Source organism: Perognathus longimembris, chromosome 11 (genome assembly GCF_023159225.1).
Source record: "Perognathus longimembris pacificus isolate PPM17 chromosome 11, ASM2315922v1, whole genome shotgun sequence".
NCBI classification, from domain to species: Eukaryota; Metazoa; Chordata; class Mammalia; order Rodentia; family Heteromyidae; genus Perognathus; species Perognathus longimembris.
Genome location: NC_063171.1, coordinates 16379874 through 16398924, shown reverse-complemented (window position 1 = coordinate 16398924; position 19051 = coordinate 16379874). Strand labels below are relative to the sequence as shown.

General features: G+C 38.0%; 1 protein-coding gene across 1 annotated transcript in view; it reads left to right on the top strand.

Annotated features, from left to right (window-relative positions):
• Positions 1 to 15428: 15428 nt before the first annotated feature.
• The window catches only part of Pla2g4a (phospholipase A2 group IVA), a 142787-nt gene continuing 139164 nt past the window's right edge, over positions 15429 to 19051 (top strand). Inside the window, exon 1 of the mRNA XM_048356438.1 lies at positions 15429 to 15509. The gene's annotated coding sequence lies outside the window, so the exon portion shown is untranslated. The remainder of the gene's footprint in view (positions 15510 to 19051) is intronic.

The following is a 19051-nucleotide window of genomic DNA, read 5'->3' as shown; positions in this document are numbered from 1 at the left end:
AGAGCTAAGCCCCCAATCCTCACAGTACTTGGGTACTTGTAGTAGACTACAAGAAGTCATAGAACAGACAGACAACAAGGAAACAAGCAAGGGAGAAAACTGCTGAATATTTTCAATGTTGAAAGGCTGAGTTGTTCTTCTAAATTTGGACATAGGGGAATAAAGTGGGGAAGGAGGGGCTACTTGAAATGACGTGTAGGTTAATAACTGGAGTCATACACTCCGTGGATGTGTGTATGGTTGTGAAGATCACAGTCTGCTGGAGTAACTCCGAGGAGACAGACAAAACTCAAAACCCTGGGAGGCCAAGTGTGGTCAGAAAGAAGCAGGCAAGAATCAAAGAACTAAGCAATATGAGCTAGGGAGCCTATGAGGAAGGACTTCAGGAACTTAAACCACAATTCTGAGGTGGAGAAATGGGGAAAACTAGCTCAGAGGGGAGGGTCCAGGACCAGGATGTGGGCATCACTGTGGGGATTCAGTCACAGACAAACTGAGCAAAGTTAGAATTCAGTGCACTGTTTGCTATAAGGCAACCAGAGGATAGCTTGGAATTGAGGCCATTTTTCCACTTATGAATCTTTGTAATAATAATAATAATAACAGTGACAGTGATATATTCATCCACCTAAGACAGCCTGTTTCCTGTCTACGTTATAACTTTAACTCACCTTTGCTGATTGAAATCCAGGGTCCCATCTCCTTAAAAGAGTTAATGCGTTATTACTTAGTAAACCCTTTAAAATGTCAAGCAGTTTTATATTTATACTTCACTTGTTGCTACTATGTGAGAATGTGTGTGTGTGTGTGTGTGTGTGTGTGTGTGTGTGTGTGTGTGTGTGTATTGTGCCTGCATGGAGCTTAAACTCAGAGCTGGAGCTCTGGCCCTCAACTTTTTCACTTATGGCTGGCACTTTCCACCTGAACCACAGGTCCACTTCCAGATTTTTGGTGGTTAATTGAACATAAGAGTCTCATGAACTTTCTTGCTTGGACTAGATTTGAACTGCAGTCCTCTCAGCGTCCAGAGTAGTAGCCACGTGAGAATTTTTAGGGCAAGAGACTTTATCTTACATATATCCCAAGTAACTAACTAACAATATCTAGCATAAAGAAATAATCAGATACTTATTAATTGAACCAAAGAATGAAATAGTCAGTGCTGGCTTAATAAAATCCTAAGTGAAACTAGGGAAAGAAAAAATATAAAACAACAGTTAAATGTGTGACATGGTTAACATATGTTAATGTTTTACTTGTATTATGCCTATTTTATTTTCTTAACAACTCAATGTGAAATTATCTACCTTTTTGAGGTGAACAAACTGCAGTTCAAGATTGATTAAAAGTGGGCTGGGGATATAGCCTAGCGGCAAGAATGCCTGCCTCGGATACAGGAGGCCCTAGGTTCGATTCCCCAGCACCACATATACAGAAAACGGCCAGAAGCGGCGCTGTGGCTCAAGTGGCAGAGTGCTAGCCTTGAGCGGGAAGAAGCCAGGGACAGTGCTCAGGCCCTGAGTCCAAGGCCCAGAACTGGCAAAAAAAAAAAAAAAAAAAGATTGATTAAAAGTATCAATAAGATCATACACACCTGGTAACAGGACAACCTGAGAAACAATGTGAGCTACCCTATCCAGTGTTCCCTGGTAACCGAGGGGAGTAACAATGAGCCACAACTCTGCACACAAGGAGGAAGATTTCCTGTTGGAGAGTACACAGTTCCTCATTACTATGTCACATTTTGACTTACTAGGCAGTGAAGGGCCAGCTCAATTCAGTATCATAGTATATTATGATAGGTATGGTTCTCGAAATGATGTTTTTCTGACTCCTTTGGTGACTGAGTAAAGATCAAATTACAAAGACCAGCCAGGAATGTAAGAGGGCCCCTGTTAGTTTGGATCTGAGGTGTGCCCTTAACAGGTTCATGTATTAATGATTTGTTTGCATGTGGTAAAGATATTAAGAGGTGATTGGACTAGGAGGACTCTTCCATCATTAAAAATTAACCCACTTGGGGCTGGGAATATGGCCTAGTGGCAAGAGTGCTTGCCCCATATACATGAAGCCCTGGGTTCGATTCCCCAGCACCACATATATAGAAAACAGCCAGAAGTGGTGCTGTGGCTCAAGTGTCAGAGTGGTAGTCTTGAGCAAAAAGAAGCCAGGGACAGTGCTCTGGTCCTGATTCCAAGGCCCAGGAATGGAAAAAAAAAATAACCCACTGATGGACTTATCATTTGATGCCATTATAGGAAGGCAGTGGAAAGTTAGGAAGTATTACCTGGCTGGAGGAGAAGTAATTCAATAGAAGCTTATCTCTGAAGGATGTCTTGTCTCTGATCAACCCCCTTCCGTCTCTGCTTCTCTGATGCCATGAGGTAAAGAGTTCTACCCCACCATACCCTTCTGCCATGATGTTGTGCCTCAAACAGGCCCAGAAAAAAAAAAATGCAACTAGTGAACCATGGGCCATAACCTCGGAAACTGTGATTTAAAATAAATCCTTCCTCCTTTTAAATTGTTGCTCTCAGGAATGTGTCACAGGGATGAAAAGCTAACTAACACAGCCCTCTACTTCTGGAGTTATGAAGAAATAAGCATGGTGGCCCTAAACATAGAAAAGAAAAAAAGTTAGAATATATTGAATAGGAAAAAATGACAGTGTTATTAGATATGGCATGATAACAGCAATGCATTCATTCATATATTCATTCAAACATAAGTAAAAGTCTTCAGTCTTAAGGGCACCAAGTTCATCCCAGTACTGGCACAAAAAAAGCATTAAACAAAATTTATGAACCTGATTTGGTAACACAAAGGAGCACTGGGGAAATTTTTTTTCTTTTTTTTCCCCTTTTTCTTCTTTTTTATCCATCATCTTTTTAATTTTTTTATACTTATTTATTGTCAAAGTGATGTACAGAGGTTACAGTTTCATACATTAGGGCTGGGGTACATTTCTTGTACTGTTTGTTACCTCCTTCCTTATTGCCCCATCCCCTTCCCACTTTCCCTCTCCCCCCATGAGTTGTTCAGTTGGTTTACACCAAATGGTTTTGCAAGTATTGCTTTTGGAGTCATTTGTCTTTTTATCCTTTGTCTCTTGATTTTGATATTCCCTTTCACTTCCCTAGATCTAATACCAGTATATACTGTATCCAGTGTACTCAGATGAGAAAGAGTGATAGCATGGGTACAACCACAGGAAGGGGATACAAGAGGATCATCAACAAAAGAAGCTACATGGCATGTTGAAAGTAATTACATAACAGCTGTTTCCATAACATGGAGTTCATTTCACTTAGCATCATCTTATGCGTTCATAGGGGTAAACCTATTAGGCTCTTGTGATTGTCTGCTGTGACTAGCCTAAACTTATGCTCAATATTCCCTATGAGGGAAACCACAGAGTCCATGTTTCTTTGGGTCTGGCTCAATTCACTTAGTATAATTTTTTCTAAGATTTTCCAATTCTTTATGAATGGGGCAATGTCATTCTTTCTGATAGGGGCATAAAATTCCATTGTGTATATGTACCACATTTTCCTGATCCATTGGTCTACTGAGAGGCATCTGGGTTGGTTCCATATTTTAGCTATGACAAATTGTGCTGCGATGAACATTGTTGTGCTAGTGACTTTAGTGTGTTCTTGTTTGTGGTCTTTTGGGTAGATGCCCAAAAGTGGGGCTGCTGGGTCATAGAGGGGAACTCTATGTTTAGCCTTCTGAGGAATCTCCAAACTTCTTGCCAGAGTGGCTGAACCAGTTTACATTCCCACCAACAATGAAGTAGGGTTCCCTTTTGGCCACATCCCCTCCAACAATTGTCATTGTTAGTTTTCTTGATATAGGACATTCTTACTGGGGTGAGATGGAATCTCAATGTTGTTTTGATTTGCATTTCTTTTATGGCCAGTGATGTAGAGCACTTTTTCATATGTCTCTTGGCCATTCTCATTTCCTCATCAGAGAAGTCTCTTTTTAAGGCTTTAGCCCACTTGTTGAGGGGGCTGTTGGTTGTTTGCGGTTTTGTTTTGGAGGAATTTATTTTTTTAGTTCTGCATATATTTTAGAAGAATTTCATATGGAACAATAAAAGACTGCAAATAGCAAAAACAATCCTAAGCAGAAAGAACAGTGCTGGAGGAATTACAATACCAAACTTCAAGCTGTATTATAAAGCTAAAGTAATAAAAACAGCTTGGTATTGGCACAGGAACAGGCCTGAAGACCAACAGAACTGAAGACCTAGAAATGAACTCGCAGAAGTATGCCTACTTAATCTTTGATAAAGGAGCTAAAAAATAGTCTGGAAGAAAGATAGCCTCTTTAACAAATGGTTCTGGCAAAACTGGTTCAACACCTGCAACAAATTCCAAATGGATCAAAGACCTGGAAACAAAAACAGACACCCTGAAAACACTAAAAGAAGGAGTAGGAGAAACACTTGGGCTCCTTGGCACAGGACAAAACTTCTTAAATAACGACCCCGAAATGCTACAAATCAAAGAAAGGTTGGACAAATGGGACTGTATCAAACTGCAGAGCTTCTGCAGGGTAAAGGACATAGCTTGCAAGATAAACAGAAAGCCCACAGATTGGGAAAACATCTTTACCGGCCATATAACAGAAATTTTTTTTTAATTACATACAACTCCTAATGTTTTCCCTACTCCTTCCTATGATAGCTTTATCATTTCAGGTTTTACATTGAGTTCTTTGATCCAGTTTGAATCAATGCTGACTGGAGGTGATAGATGAATATGTAGTTTCAGTTTTTTGTATGTGGATATCCAGGTTTCCCAGTACCATTTGTTGTCTTTCTTTCAGCCTATGTTTTTGGCTTCCTTACCAAATATTAGATGGCTCTAGGCTAATTCACAGTCCAATAAAATATAACACCAGCAATCAGGTATTCACAAGTGGGAGATGGGATCAAAGGGAGGAGGTAGACAAATTAAGAAAGCAAGGGAGAAATACAAAAATAAAATTTAATACACATCCTACAAAATTATGAAAATTGAAGGATTGGGTGGGATTACAAGGAATAGGGATAATAATTGAAGGGTTGACATTGATCAAGATTCATTTTATTCATATACTATTTTGGTGAATGGTAACTCCTTTGTATAACTACTTAAATAAAAATACAATTAAAAATAAAATGAAGTATAGGAAGTCCATTCATTTGAACAAACCCACACATATATACAAATGCACACATATACACATTACACATATGAGGATTTGAACTCAAGGCATTAGGTTTCTTGGCTTGCTTGCTTAGCTAATATTCTACACTTGATGCCCAGTATTATGTTGATTATTTTGGAGATGGCCCTGATCCACAACTTCAAGCTCTGAATGCTAGTAGCTCACGCCTGTAATCTTAGCTATTCTAGAGGCTGAGAGCTGGAAGATATGAAACTAAATTTCCCTGGTCGTGGTGGTAAGATTTTATTCATTTATTTTTTTGTTTGAGACCAGTGTCAAACTTAATATCTGACATTTATGCTCATTGGCTGGCTCTCCACCACCTGAGCCATACTGCTATTGCCCTTGGTAAGGTTCTGAGCCACAGTTCCCAGATGATTAGATAATAAGAGTCAGAAAATCACTTCCCAAGATCAATCAGCCAACTCAACAATTTAAATAAAAATATGCAATGCCATGTCAACAACAAAGTTAAAGAACATAGTCACACAACAAATAGTGTGACTTCTAATTCCCCCCAAAGGATAGTTACTAACATTACTGTGAATAAGCTTTTCCTCATTTTACTCGTGTGCTCACAAAGTAACACTGTTTTTGTCACATCATCAATGGCCCAGTGGCTCACTTTGGTAAATCCAGTTCCTTCTGTTCTGATAAAATTAAACAAGTATTACCTTTACCTATGAAACAAAGTCATTGAGAGTGTGAAACACATTAATTCCATAGGAATGTGCTTTAGGGAAGACCAGAAGGGTTAACCTCTGTGTTATTGAGGAAATAGCATCTGCTGCTTATTCATTAGACAACAGTCGTTTCTCAAGCAGTATTTCTTTGGGTGCTGGCAGCTATATTTGGAATTATATCTTAGCACAGTGCTTCATGACCATTCTGGTGAGTCATCATGTTTACAATTCAAAGGTGCTGAAATTGATGTCAGAATGGGCATAGAAATTAAAAATGTACTATTTTAAGACATCCTTGATGGGTGGTATCTTTTTCCCTATGGAATGTACACACAAAATAAAATACCTACCTATATACATACTGTTGAGGCTGAAACTGATTAGAAAGTGCTTGTTCTGTGTAGTAGGTATTGCATTCTTATTTTTTCCAAAAAAGACAAGAGTTAAGAAGCAATAGGGAATTAGAAAAGTTTAAGAAGGATGACTTCTTTAGTTTTTTATAGAGTCCAACTAGTAGAAGTAAGTTTTGACAATAGGGAAATGTAATGTAAGTCTCTGTAGAGAGAAAGCCTAAGAGGTTTGTGTGGTAAGTGGTAATTCAGAAAAGAAAAGGACCAGCACACTTCCTACTCGCATATCAAGAAATGTTCCTTAAACCCCTAAATGTTTACTTCCTCATTTGTCATTTATTTCAAAGCTGAATGAATACTGTTATTAGTAAACTGAGTCTTATGTACAATGGTCAAATTGGCTAAACTTGGCTAAACTTGTTACAAGATATCTATATAAATTAATGGATAAGAAGGTATGGTCTTTGAAATCAGAAAGACCTAAGTTTGGATCTCTGCTGTGATATGTCATAAGTAACTATGGGACATTTAACCAACTTATAAGTTAGCTTTGCATTTATGAAGTATGGAAATTCCTTGCTTCAGTGCAGCTGAAAACTAAATGAGAGGAATATGATTGTTCTCTGAGTCTTCTGCAAGTGGTTGCTGTTTTCTCCTCACATTTGTTCTCTCTATGCTAATTCCAGTCCCTACTTGCTAGCTATGCTCAGAACCTTCTCTGTACATCTTGCTCATCCAGACTGTTCTCACAAGGAGAAAACAAATATGAACAGTATTTGCATATTTATTTACAAATTTGCCTCTCCAGTTCGTTGTGGGTTTGAAATGAGATTTAATCTCAAATCTTTAATCAAAGCTTTATTTGTACTAGTAAAACAAAATTGGACATGGTGTGACATCTTAAAATAATAAGTTATTTCACATATTATAATGTACTGATTCATAGTCATAAAATTTCTTTTTGTGCAAAGATTCTCCAATCTTCCCTGAATGGGGAGAAAATAGAATGATGATATGGTATGAAAGCTGGGGATTGAAGCAACCAGAGAGCTAAGACATATCCTCAATAAGTTCTGCAAAAGCTCTATGAAGATAAATGTAGAGATAAACAGTGGGAGAATGTAGTCAATGTACATAGGTTAAAAATGGAAATAGGAAAAGTGAGGGGATGGGTGGGGTTGGGAGAGATGAGAGAATGATGAAAGGGGTGACATTGGTTAAGATGGATTATACTCACAAACTGATATTAGAATTGAAACCCCTTTGTACAAGTAATACAAAATAAATTTAAAAATTTGAAGGACTTCAGAGCTGGTTCTGGAGTTGTACAATGCATGTGAATGAATGCTCTCAATGAAGATGGAATCAGACAAGCTCTGGAGGAGATGATGGCTTTACAGGAACAAAATTAGTCTTACATGAATGAAGCAAAGTCAGACACATGAGGTAACTGAACACTAATTTTCCTTATTTCAGTGCTCTTCTCTGTTAAGTCATTAATGCTGCACTGTAGCCAGCCTATGTTACCGATATTTTGCTTCAGACTAGAGCTCTCAGGTGGGACATTTAGCATCTTGCCAAATGCTTTATGATTTCCCATATGTACTAAGAAAATTTGGTGGTTCAATCATTATGAGAAGACACTTGCTACTTCCATGAGGTCACTGAGAGGAGATGAAGGCTTGGATATCTCACCAGATATGAGACATCTGAGAAGGCTATATATGTTAAAGTGAATTGTTGAAATGATCGTGGAGCCTTCTATCTTATTTTTTTTTTTTTAACTATAGCTGGCTCTTTCTACTTGGATGGAAATGTGAGAAGCTGGTCAGACCAAGAATTCTGGAGCATGTTTTGTCTTGATTCCTGCTAGATACACACACACACACACACACACACACACACACACACACACACACACACACACTGCCAGTCCTTGGATTGTGGAGTTAAACCCAGCTCACAGAAATACCATCCTCTCTGCCTCCTGCTAACTCCTTGATTTTAAATGTATAGATACTCTTGGAAATAATAAAGAGGACTGGGGTTTACTTAGTAAGCATTCACCAGGAACTGCTTTTTATAACACTGCAGTAACATCTAACAAAGAAAACCAGGAATACTTACTTGGCTAAAGAATACACTTTGCTAACCAGGAAGGACTGGTTTTCTGTACTGTTTGCCAGTGTTCTTGCTTTTTCTTACAAGCAGTATTTACGATCATATTTTTTCCCGCAGTCTATCTGTAAATAATACAGCCAGAATTCTTACGCTTAATTTTCTTTTCTTTAAAAAGGAAAACAAATAATTAAAAAAATCTATGCATATAGAATAAAAACTCAAAACAACATGCTACAAAACTGCTAACTATGGTTGTGTGTGGATGGTAGATGCATGACTTTATTCCTTCCTTTGTATAACAGAGAGTGGTAGGTATGGTATCCTGTAACAAAGGATAGAGAAATAGCACATTTCTTTTACTTTAAATAAGTTTAAGTTAAACTTCTGCCAATTTCCATTTGGTTAGAATATTTAACTCCAGGTATTAGTGAAACTTTCCTTCTAGTTTCCCAAGTTTTGAAAAATGTTAAGTATAAAATATTTTATATAGGAAAACTGTTTCTAAATAATAAAGTGATTCATTCAGATATTATTTTAGAAGTGGAAGCTTGAAGATTAACTTATAAACCAATCTTATTAAGTGCATGCTATGTACCAATTTGAATTTTTATACATGAATATCTATTGGGTACTTAATACAATACTCTGTATCACTACATATAAGCTACTAAGTCCTTTAAATCTATGAATCATAGGTGTTACACAAATTACCTTCCTCTACCATATGCTCAGTGACCATTTCCCAGAACTCCTGCTGTACCTGCTATTTACTTAAATAATAGGGTTGAATGTACAATCTGAATACACAGATCAATTGGATCCTTTCTTTCTGCCTGGATATTTAGCTTTCTCACAATTCTACAGGAAGATAAGTCTATGCCAAAATAATTGAGACAAGTGATGGAGGAAAGTGGGAGGGAGAGAGCAGTGATCTCCATGCTTTGTACTTAGGCACATATAGTGTACTCCATGCTTTTGTAGTTACACAAACTTAAACATTCTTTACCAATGGAATATAATATTATGATTTGTTGTTGTGTTTTGTTTTTTGCCAGTCCTGGACCTTGAACTCAGGGCCTGAACACTGTCCCTGGCTTCTTTTTGCTCAAGGCTAGCACTCTACCACTTGAGCCGCAGTGCCACTTCTGGCCATTTTCTACATATGTGGTGCTGGGGAATCGAACCCAGGGCTTCATGTATATGATACAAGCACTCTTGCCACTAGGCCATATTCCCAGCCAATATTATTATTTCGAATGGGCAAGTAAACAATGATCCTAGCCATAGCACTAAACTCCAAATATGAGACCTATATTTTCAATAGTTTAAGAATAAGCTTGTCACCTCTTTAAAATATTTCTTAAAAATAATACTAATTATCAGGCAGGAAAAACAAAGTATAGTCACATGTCTCATAATAAGGGCTTACATATATGATAGTGCTCCCCTAAGAGTAAATTCAGCAGAAAATTTCATCTTGCCCAGTGATACTGTCACTCTGGCAACATCTTAACACAATGTATTATCTGTGTTTGTGGTGATGCTCATAAAAATAAAAATTGTTCTGTGACTTGTATAAAACTAAAACATGAATAAGCATAGAGCTGGGTGCTGGTGGCTCATGCCTATAAAACCTTAGCTTCTCACGAACCTGTGATATGAGGACTGTTGTTCAAAGTCAGCCCAGCAGAAAAGTCTGTGTGACCTTTATCTCCAATAGGCTACAAAAAGCAAAAAAAAGCTTCAAGTGAAACTGTTGGCTTAAATGGTTGAGTGCTAGTCTTGAACAAAGAATGCTCAGGGACAATGCTTAGGCTTTGACATAAAAACAGAACAGAGAAAGAAGGAAGAGTGAGAGAGAGAAAGAAAGAAAAGCATAGTACATAATACTATATGCTATGGTTTATAATGATTACAAGCCACCGTTACTTCTTTATGATTTACTGTATTATACTTTTCTCATTATTTCACCATAGCTTTTACTTTTTAGCATTATTTTACTAATAAAAAATTACCTGTTACACATCCCTAGGCAGGTGACTCAGAAGTTTCTCCAGAGGACAGCCTTGATGCCCCGGACTGTCATTTCCATGCATGTTACTGCCTTCCAGACCTTCCCCTGGGACTACACATGAGGGTGGGACACTGTGGTGGTGTGGACATTCCTGACCCTGTGCCAGGCCTAGGCTCATTTCTGTAGGTAGGAAATGAAAATACAAATGGCTGTAGAAAGAGATAAATGAAGTCAACAGTTTGGGTTGAGTAGCAACTCTGATATTCAGAGTTGAGTAAATCACTACATTCTGAGAACTCACGATTTTTTCCCAAGCTCAGAGAAGATGACACCAGGCAGGCTGTGAGAATGTGGCCAAGACCTTCCACCCAACAGTTCACCCTAGCTCATATCAGGAGCTATGTGCTGTCAGGGGAGGAATATATTTCCACATACTTAGAGGCTTTCTTCCCTAAGCAATCACAACTGTCCTTCTGAGGACTTAGAAGACACAGATAGTAATGCTAAATCTCTTTTCTCTACCACATTGTATTCCCAACTTTCAGCTGTCAGAATAAATTTCAAGGAAGATTAGACTGGCTGACTTGTTTGGGCATACATTCTCAATGAAAACAGCAATTTGAAGATGAGATCTTTTATCTTAATCAAATGGTGTTAAGTCCTATTATATATATATATATATATATATATATATATATATATATATATATATAGCACTAACTCTCTAATTGTAAATTCAGTTTCTGAATCATCAAACTTATAGAAATTACCTTCTTTTACTCTGTCGGGGCTTATTTATTAATATAGTCTATTTCATTCAACTTTTTATCCATCCTTTTTTATCTTAATGGGCTTTCTCTCACTCAGCACCTAGCACATTTGCTTGACACAGTTCTCACTGAGCCTTTTCCAATGCTCCTAGAGATAGAACCCCATAAATCACTACCTCCATCATTCAGTCTAACCTGGATACCAGCTTCACAATGTCATTCTCTGCTGAGATCTAAGAAACCAGAATGCACCTTCAACAGTCAAATGCAAAAGCAAACAGTAAAACTAACTCAAAGCATCTTTGAAACTGGAAAGTTTCTTATTTACCCTGTGTCCAGCCCTCTACATATGTTAATATGACCCCCAATGTACATTTCTTTTTTTTTTTTTGCCAGTCCTGGGCTTTGGACTCAGGGCCTGAGCACTGTCCCTGGCTTCTTTTTGCTCAAGGCTAGCACTCTGCCACTTGAGCCACAGCGCCACTTCTGGCCATTTTCTGTATATGTGGTGCTGGGGAATTGAACCTAGGACCTCCTGTATGCAAGGCGAGGACTCTTGCCACTAGGCCATATCCCCAGCCCCCCCCCCCCCCCATGTACATTTCTAAACTTACCTCCAACTCCTCCAGTTCCTCCTCTTCCAACTCCACTGACAAGTCCTTTAACTTCTCTTCCAGCACCACCCCCTTCAACCCCCCCCCCACAAGCTCTTCTCTTGAAAATTACCTTTGCACTCTTTACACAACCACTAATTTCTACCTCTACCTTTTCTGCTTCTACTTATCAGACTACTCACCAAATTTGATTCCTGGCTTTATGGTCCAGTTTGGATTTCTAAGTTAATTTAGTCCCTTTTGTGTATTTCTTCATTCCAGAATCTTACTATTCAAGGCACTCATAATAGTATTGTCATCTATATTTTTCAAACTTCACATGTTAAAAAATCTATTCTATCCTATTGCATGTTTGGTTTCCTCTCTGTCCAGAGCCTGACAATATACTTTTTGTTGTTCTTTGCAGAACTGGGTGACACTTTGTATACTTCGAGTGCATAACTTCTTTACTCTCTATGTTGATTCAAATACTAGTCTTTTCTAGTAATACCCCTGTGGGCACATCCAGAAATACTCCACACTTCATCTGGTGTCCCTTAGTCAAGATATACTGAAAAATTCAACCATCAACAGCAGCTATTAATTGAAAAATATTTAAGTTGGTTGTTTTCCTTAATGGTATTATTTACATGAGTAAAACAATTGAGCCATTTTGCTGATTGGAACAAATTTGATTTGGTAATTTTTATAACAGTTTTTGAAATGTTTCTGTATTATAAAAATCTCTCTTTTTTCCCATCAATAAAGGGACTTCGAACCCAGTGCCTCATGCTCTTGCTCAGCTTTTTCACTCATGGCTAACACTCTACCTCTTGAGCCAAATCTCTGCTTCTGGCTTAATTTTTTTATATATATATATATTTTTTTTTGGCCAGTCCTGGGCCTTGGACTCAGGGCCTGAGCACTGTCCCTGGCTTCTTCCCGCTCAAGGCTAGCACTCAATTTTTTTTTTTTTTTGATAAAGAGTTTTTCAGCATTCAGTAATTTAAGAAACACTGGAAATCCATTCAGCAACAGCTATTTCTAATCAGGCTTATCTCAATACAATAAACCTTGCTCATTGTCATCAGTGCATTAAAATTCCAAGAGCATAAATATTTTGAAAATTCTGTGAAGTGCTTGCAAGTCAGCCTATGCTGAGTGCACTGCACAGTGAATGACAGCTAGACAGGCACTTGCCTTACCAAATTTAGCTGGATCTTGGAAAGCAGAAAGCATAGTTGTCAAACCAGAGCTACGAATATGAAAATGAGTTAGCACAGAGAAATTCCTAATTTAATTTGTTGTCAAGAATTCTCAGACATGATTTTTCTACAGCTAAGAATTTCTGTTGTGTGTTATGGCTATTGTAGCAGCTTCGATCAACCCATTTGCACAATAGCATTGTGTAATTCCCATAAAGCCAGTCATTTTATGACTAAAGCTTTACTTCTACCTTCCTTGAGAATTAGAATAGTTTAAAAGTGGAATGTTGGAAGTTGATTGGCAGTGGTCTGGTTGGGAAGAGTAGGATAGTGAAATTGCAGGAAAGGTGTATTGCAAGAAAAGTGTACCTGTTAATGAAGTCTTTAAGAGGTCAAAAGATAGGGCTATTTTTGGAGTAATGGTCTAATTGAAGTATATGTAGGTATTAGGGAGACAAGAGTATAGATTTATATTTTAATAGAATAATGAAAACAAAAATGCAGATTGAAAAATTGAACATCTAAACTGGGTACCAGTGCTCTCTCTCTAATTAACCAGCAATAAGCAAGGCTAGAGGTGTAGCTCAAATGGAAGAGAGCTGGCCATGAGCAAGCTGAGCAAGGAAGATAAACAAGCACTGAGGCATGAATTCAAGTGTTAGTCTTCACACACACACACACACACACACACACACACACACACAGAATGAGTGGCATGCAGAGAAATATTGAGAGACAGCAAGTATTATTTTTACTTTGTAGGACAAAAGCAACTCCTACTAGATATTTTCTTCTTCACATGTAGTTCTTATTGTTCATGAATGTATACTTTCATTATGACTATAATTTTTAAGTTTGTGGTAACACATCCTAATAGGGATCATTTCTTTCTCATCTCTATTTAGTTTCATATTTCCTGGAATTTTATTATGGTTGAAGGTGGCAAAAATGTAAACTTTCTGTTAAGTATAACAATGGAAAGGGTGGTACTGAATTGAGTGACTTTAAGGTGGTGGAAGTGATGGGACATGACTGTAATCCCAGTTATACTTGGGAGAGAGACAGGAAGAGGGTCAGGGCTCATGGCCTTCTTGGGCAATAGTTAGGATTCCCCTTCTCAATATCTAAGTTGGGTGTGGGAGCACACATCTGTAATCTCAACTATGCAGGTAGCTTAGACAGGAGGTTAATATCCAAGGCTCACACCAGTCAAAAGAAAGATTCTTCCTGAATAAACAACTAAAACAACAAAGGGCTAGAAGCCTGGGTCACGGAGTAGAGCACCAGTCTAGGAAGGCCAAGATCCCAAGTTCAAACCCCAATACTGAAAAGGAGGAGGAGGGGGAGGGGGAGGGGGAAGAGGAGGAGGAGGAGGAGGAGGAGGGAAGAATGTATCTTTACCCTCGATATCACAGAAAATAAACTTGATAATCTTCCATTGTGGTCTTTGAACTCCTAATGTCTTATGAAGAACAAATGGAAAGAGGGTTTACTAATATGAAAACAAACTGTCTTTCACCATCACAGAACAATACATATTTTTCTTGTATAGCCAAGTATAACATGGCCAGTACATGTAAAAATGTGTGTGTGTGTGTGTGTGTGTGTGTGTATGTGTGTTGTGGGTATGTGTTGTGGATCCAACTCAGCGCCTCATATGTGCCAGGCCTGGTGTTTACCTCGTGGCCAGGAGGCCAACTGTTAATGAGTGTTTTTATTCAAATGGAATAATTATTTCTGCTGGAATAAATTCTTATAGAATTTTGGATAGGACATGTTCTTCATATTAGGGTTACAAAGTATTTCAAATTACACTGCAAAGTTAGAACTCAGTCTGACTTCATGTTGGACCTGAAATCTCACCTTACCTCTTGCATTCTTTGGAATACCTAATCTTCTACTTACAAAAACATGCCGATAAACTCAGGTATTTTGAGTTTGGAGAGGAAATTTGGAGCAGATTTGATTTTTAACGTGGTCCTCCCTCGTTCAACTTCAAAATCCATATGTTTTATATTGAGTTTGTTATTAACTTTGCCTTTTCAAAGAAAACAAGAAGTGTTCAGAATTATTTTAGTGCTCAGAGTTACTATCAATTTTGATCTTTCTTGCTTGGAGAGAAAAAGAGGAAGTTAGAACTGCTTAAGGGTAAATAGCTACACACACACACACACACACACACACACACACACACACACACACACACACACAGAAACTCACCCTCCCTGTAATTTAGGACGAGTTAATGGAAGCATAATTTTTTAAATCATTTTTATTTAAGCATGCTTAAATCTGAGTTCAAAGTCCTGTTTCCGACATCTGTACACTTAGAGGGAGGATATTCATCGCTAGAGAAAAGAGAACAGCAAAGTCTTCTCCCTCCCTTCCTCTTTAATTCCACCTTAAAATATCTGCAGCCTGGGAGGCCAGCCCATGAGTTAGCCCCGCCCACCAAACATAAGACTCTTCAAGTCTGGGCTGAACTTGGATCCTGACTGAAAGCCAGAGTACAGCATTGAGGAGCCTGAAGACTGACTTGTAATTCTGGGAACTGTAAGCGATCTATTTCCTTTTTCTCTCCTTCTCCTTCCCACTCTCCCGACCTGTTAGTTTGTTGCTTTACGTGGAAGAACGAAAGGGGAAACCTGAATCCCTTTCAGTCTGCCTGCTTTTGAACCTATGCCCAGCTGAGGAACCGGAGGTTCCCACTTTCCTGGGTCTAACCCACCATACAGTCCAATGATAAGCAATTTCCTCCAACTGCAGCCCGAAAATGAAAATGAGCACTTTCCAAAAATACTGTAAGGTGGCATTTATTTGTATTCCTTGCAGATGCCACCCTAAGGCAACCCAGTACCCCATTTGAGAGCATGCTGTTTGACAGACCTAATTAGCCTTAGTAACCGGCTCTGAGAACTCATTTAAGTTTATTTTTTTAATAGTCTTTTTTTATGCTTTTTTGCAAAGCATTCATGGGCTTTTATTATGTTGCAATGTTGTGTGGAAGGTAGGCAATAGTGAAAAAGTAAATGTAAAAAGACTGGCATGAGGGCACAGGACTGGCATGTTGGCTAACTTTCCTGTTGAGTTATCTGGCATTTGCGAGAGAGATTCAAACAAGATTCTCCAAAAAGATCCTTGTAATTTTGTCTCTGAGGAGGCAGAGGAACACGGCATGTGGGTTTGAATTCACAGTGACTTCACCTGTGAATTTCTCCTACAACTTTCAAGGATTTCCATCTTAAAAATCAAACTGGTAGAAGAAATGTACTTAATTCTGGCTAATGATTTAACTTTTTTTTCCCCCAGAAAAGGCAGATGGACAGTATTAGAGGTTTATCTTTTGCATTGATATTAATTCTATTTGCAAATAGAATTTTGGGTGCCCTTGGGTTTGTTTCTGTTTGCTGCATACATTTCAAGTTGTAACTGAAAGGATTTGTAAGGAATCCAGTGAAATCAACTCTGAGTGTGTTTAAAATTATGTGTTCAGAGTTCCCCAAGGAAGCCCTGAGAATTGAGATACAGGCTTTTGTGTCCTTTGATCTTGGGAGAGTTGCATTATAAATTAAGCAATAATTGTGAAATACATAGAGAAGTGTTTAATCTGCATTGGCGCAAAGAAGGTTTTTAGACACTTCCTATAGGGGAAGTGTATTTGTCAGTTTTTCTTTTCACTTGAAGTATTTTGCATCTATGTTTAATTGGTCAAGAGAAGATTATTAAATAATTTCTTACCATCGATGTCTTTCATTCTGTAGAAGTAATATGGCCTGGGTTTTTAACTCATCTTTGCATTTCCTAGTGCTGCTACTTAAAAGTAAAGTGATAAAAGTGAATTTACATATTAAAAGCATATTATATGAATTGAATTTATAAATAGAGGAACAGTTAATCATGGCTCCTTTTCTTCTTGTATGCATTTTATTTACTATAACTACAGTATTCTGCTTCAAAATGTTATTGTGATATTTATCCTGTTAATTTTCAGTCTTTTTCTTCTTTTTATAATAGGGAGTAGGCTTTGAATTCAGGACTTTGCATTCTTGCTCAACTTATTTGCTCACAGCTGGCCCTGTACTTCCTGAACAATGCCTGCAGTCTGGCTTTTTGATGGTTAATTCAACATGGGGTCTCCTGGGCTTTTCTGTCCAGGCTCCTTCAGTCCTCAATCTTAGGGCCTTGATCTCATTTTGCTATGTCTCTCAAGCCTTCTGGAGAAGCTAGGATTATATTCGTGACCTTATCTTGTAACAACTCTAGACGTTTCCATAATAACTCATTTATACCCTTTTAACACACACCAACACACACACACACACACACACACAAACACACAAATCTGAAAACACTTTTAACAAGTTCAAAATACCTCCGAAGCAATTTATGTCACACGAAGAGGGAGTTTTGCTTAGGTGTTTGGAGATTTTTGATAACATAAAATCAGTAATTAGCAAATTATCTCCCTCTATAGTAAGGAACAGCATAGGAACAGGTCCTGCAGCAGCCGTGCACTGCCATTGACTGGAACAACCTCTTGTAATGGGAAATGCCACTAGCAGAGAACACAATGGAGCTAATTCTAGGCTCAAACCTAATAGTAATGGTGCTGAACCAACATGTCACTTTTCTCTAACAGCCAGAATTTTTTATTGCTTGAATATGGTAAGTGAAACATGAGGAAGAAGTACATACAAGTTTTGATTCCACTGTGGGTTATCTATGTTTTCTACATTGATTCTAAAACTCCTAATGCATGTTTCCCAGAATGATTATGTTTGTATGGTGTTACTGTTTATTACAAACATAAATCATACATTTTGTTAAATACAGTAAACTACCCCAAGTGGTAATTATTTTTCAAATGTCATTCATCCATCCTGAATATTTATCCAATACCTAGTGAACATTAGCATAGAGATAAACAAGGAATGAATGTATTTACATCTGTTTATGATTGCAGGTAGTTTTCTATACACACATTTGGGTAGATTTACAAACTTGTGATCACAGTGGTCCTGCTGTTTTCATGGTGCTTTTCTTCATTCAAGAAATTTTCTGTTAAAACAGTTTTAATAATTGTGCATGAATTGGTATTGATCTATATCTTAAACAATTTTGAATTCTTATGTCAGATATCATGCACATAATAGGAACTGACCCATGAGCTAAAAAGCATGGTTTTCCTATATGCAGTTTTTAGTCTCTGGATATGCTGAATTAACCAATCATAAGTCAGTGAATATTACAGTTATTTTTTTCTTTAGCATTACTAGGGTTTGAACTCAGGCCTTCCACTTGCTAGACAGGCACTGTACCATTTAAGCCATACTTCCAGCCCCTTTGGGGGCTGGTTATTTTTGAGATAGGTTCTAACTTTTTGACCAGGCAGGCTTACATGGACTGTGATCCTCTAATTTGTGCTTCTCATTCACAGTTTGAATGACAGATTATTCTACTATGCCTAATTCTGTTAACATGGAGTCTTGTAAACTTTTTTGACAAACTGGCATAAAACTTTGACTCCAGAACTCAGCCTCCTGCATAGCTAGGATGCCAGATATACACTTTTGTGCACAGCTATTGGTCAAGAAGGGGTTTTCATATATCCCTAGAATGGCTTGAGCCACGATTGTCACAATCTCAACTGCCGAAGCCTCTAGAATTATAAATGTGAGCCATTATGTTCATTTTAGGATGATCATAATTTTCTACTATCGTAAATAATATTTAAGCTAGAGTGCTTATGGGAATGTGCACTTCTTCATTTCTTTAGGATAGGTGTGTGTGTATGTGTGTGTGCTGATACTGAAGTTCCATCTCGTGTTGCTTTATCCGCACAAGGCTGGCACTCTATGATTCAGGCCACACCTCTACTTCTGGCTTTTTGTTGGTTAACTGGAAATAAGAGTCTCACAGATTTGCCTGCCCAGCCTGTTTTGAACTAAGATTCTTAGTATATCAGCCTCCTGAGTAGCTAGGATTACAGCCATGAACTACCAGTGACAAGCTACAGCACATTCTTAAGTGCATTTCCGGGCAGGTACTAACAAAACTTTACTACTCTCAAGTTGTGAGATCATGAACAAATGACT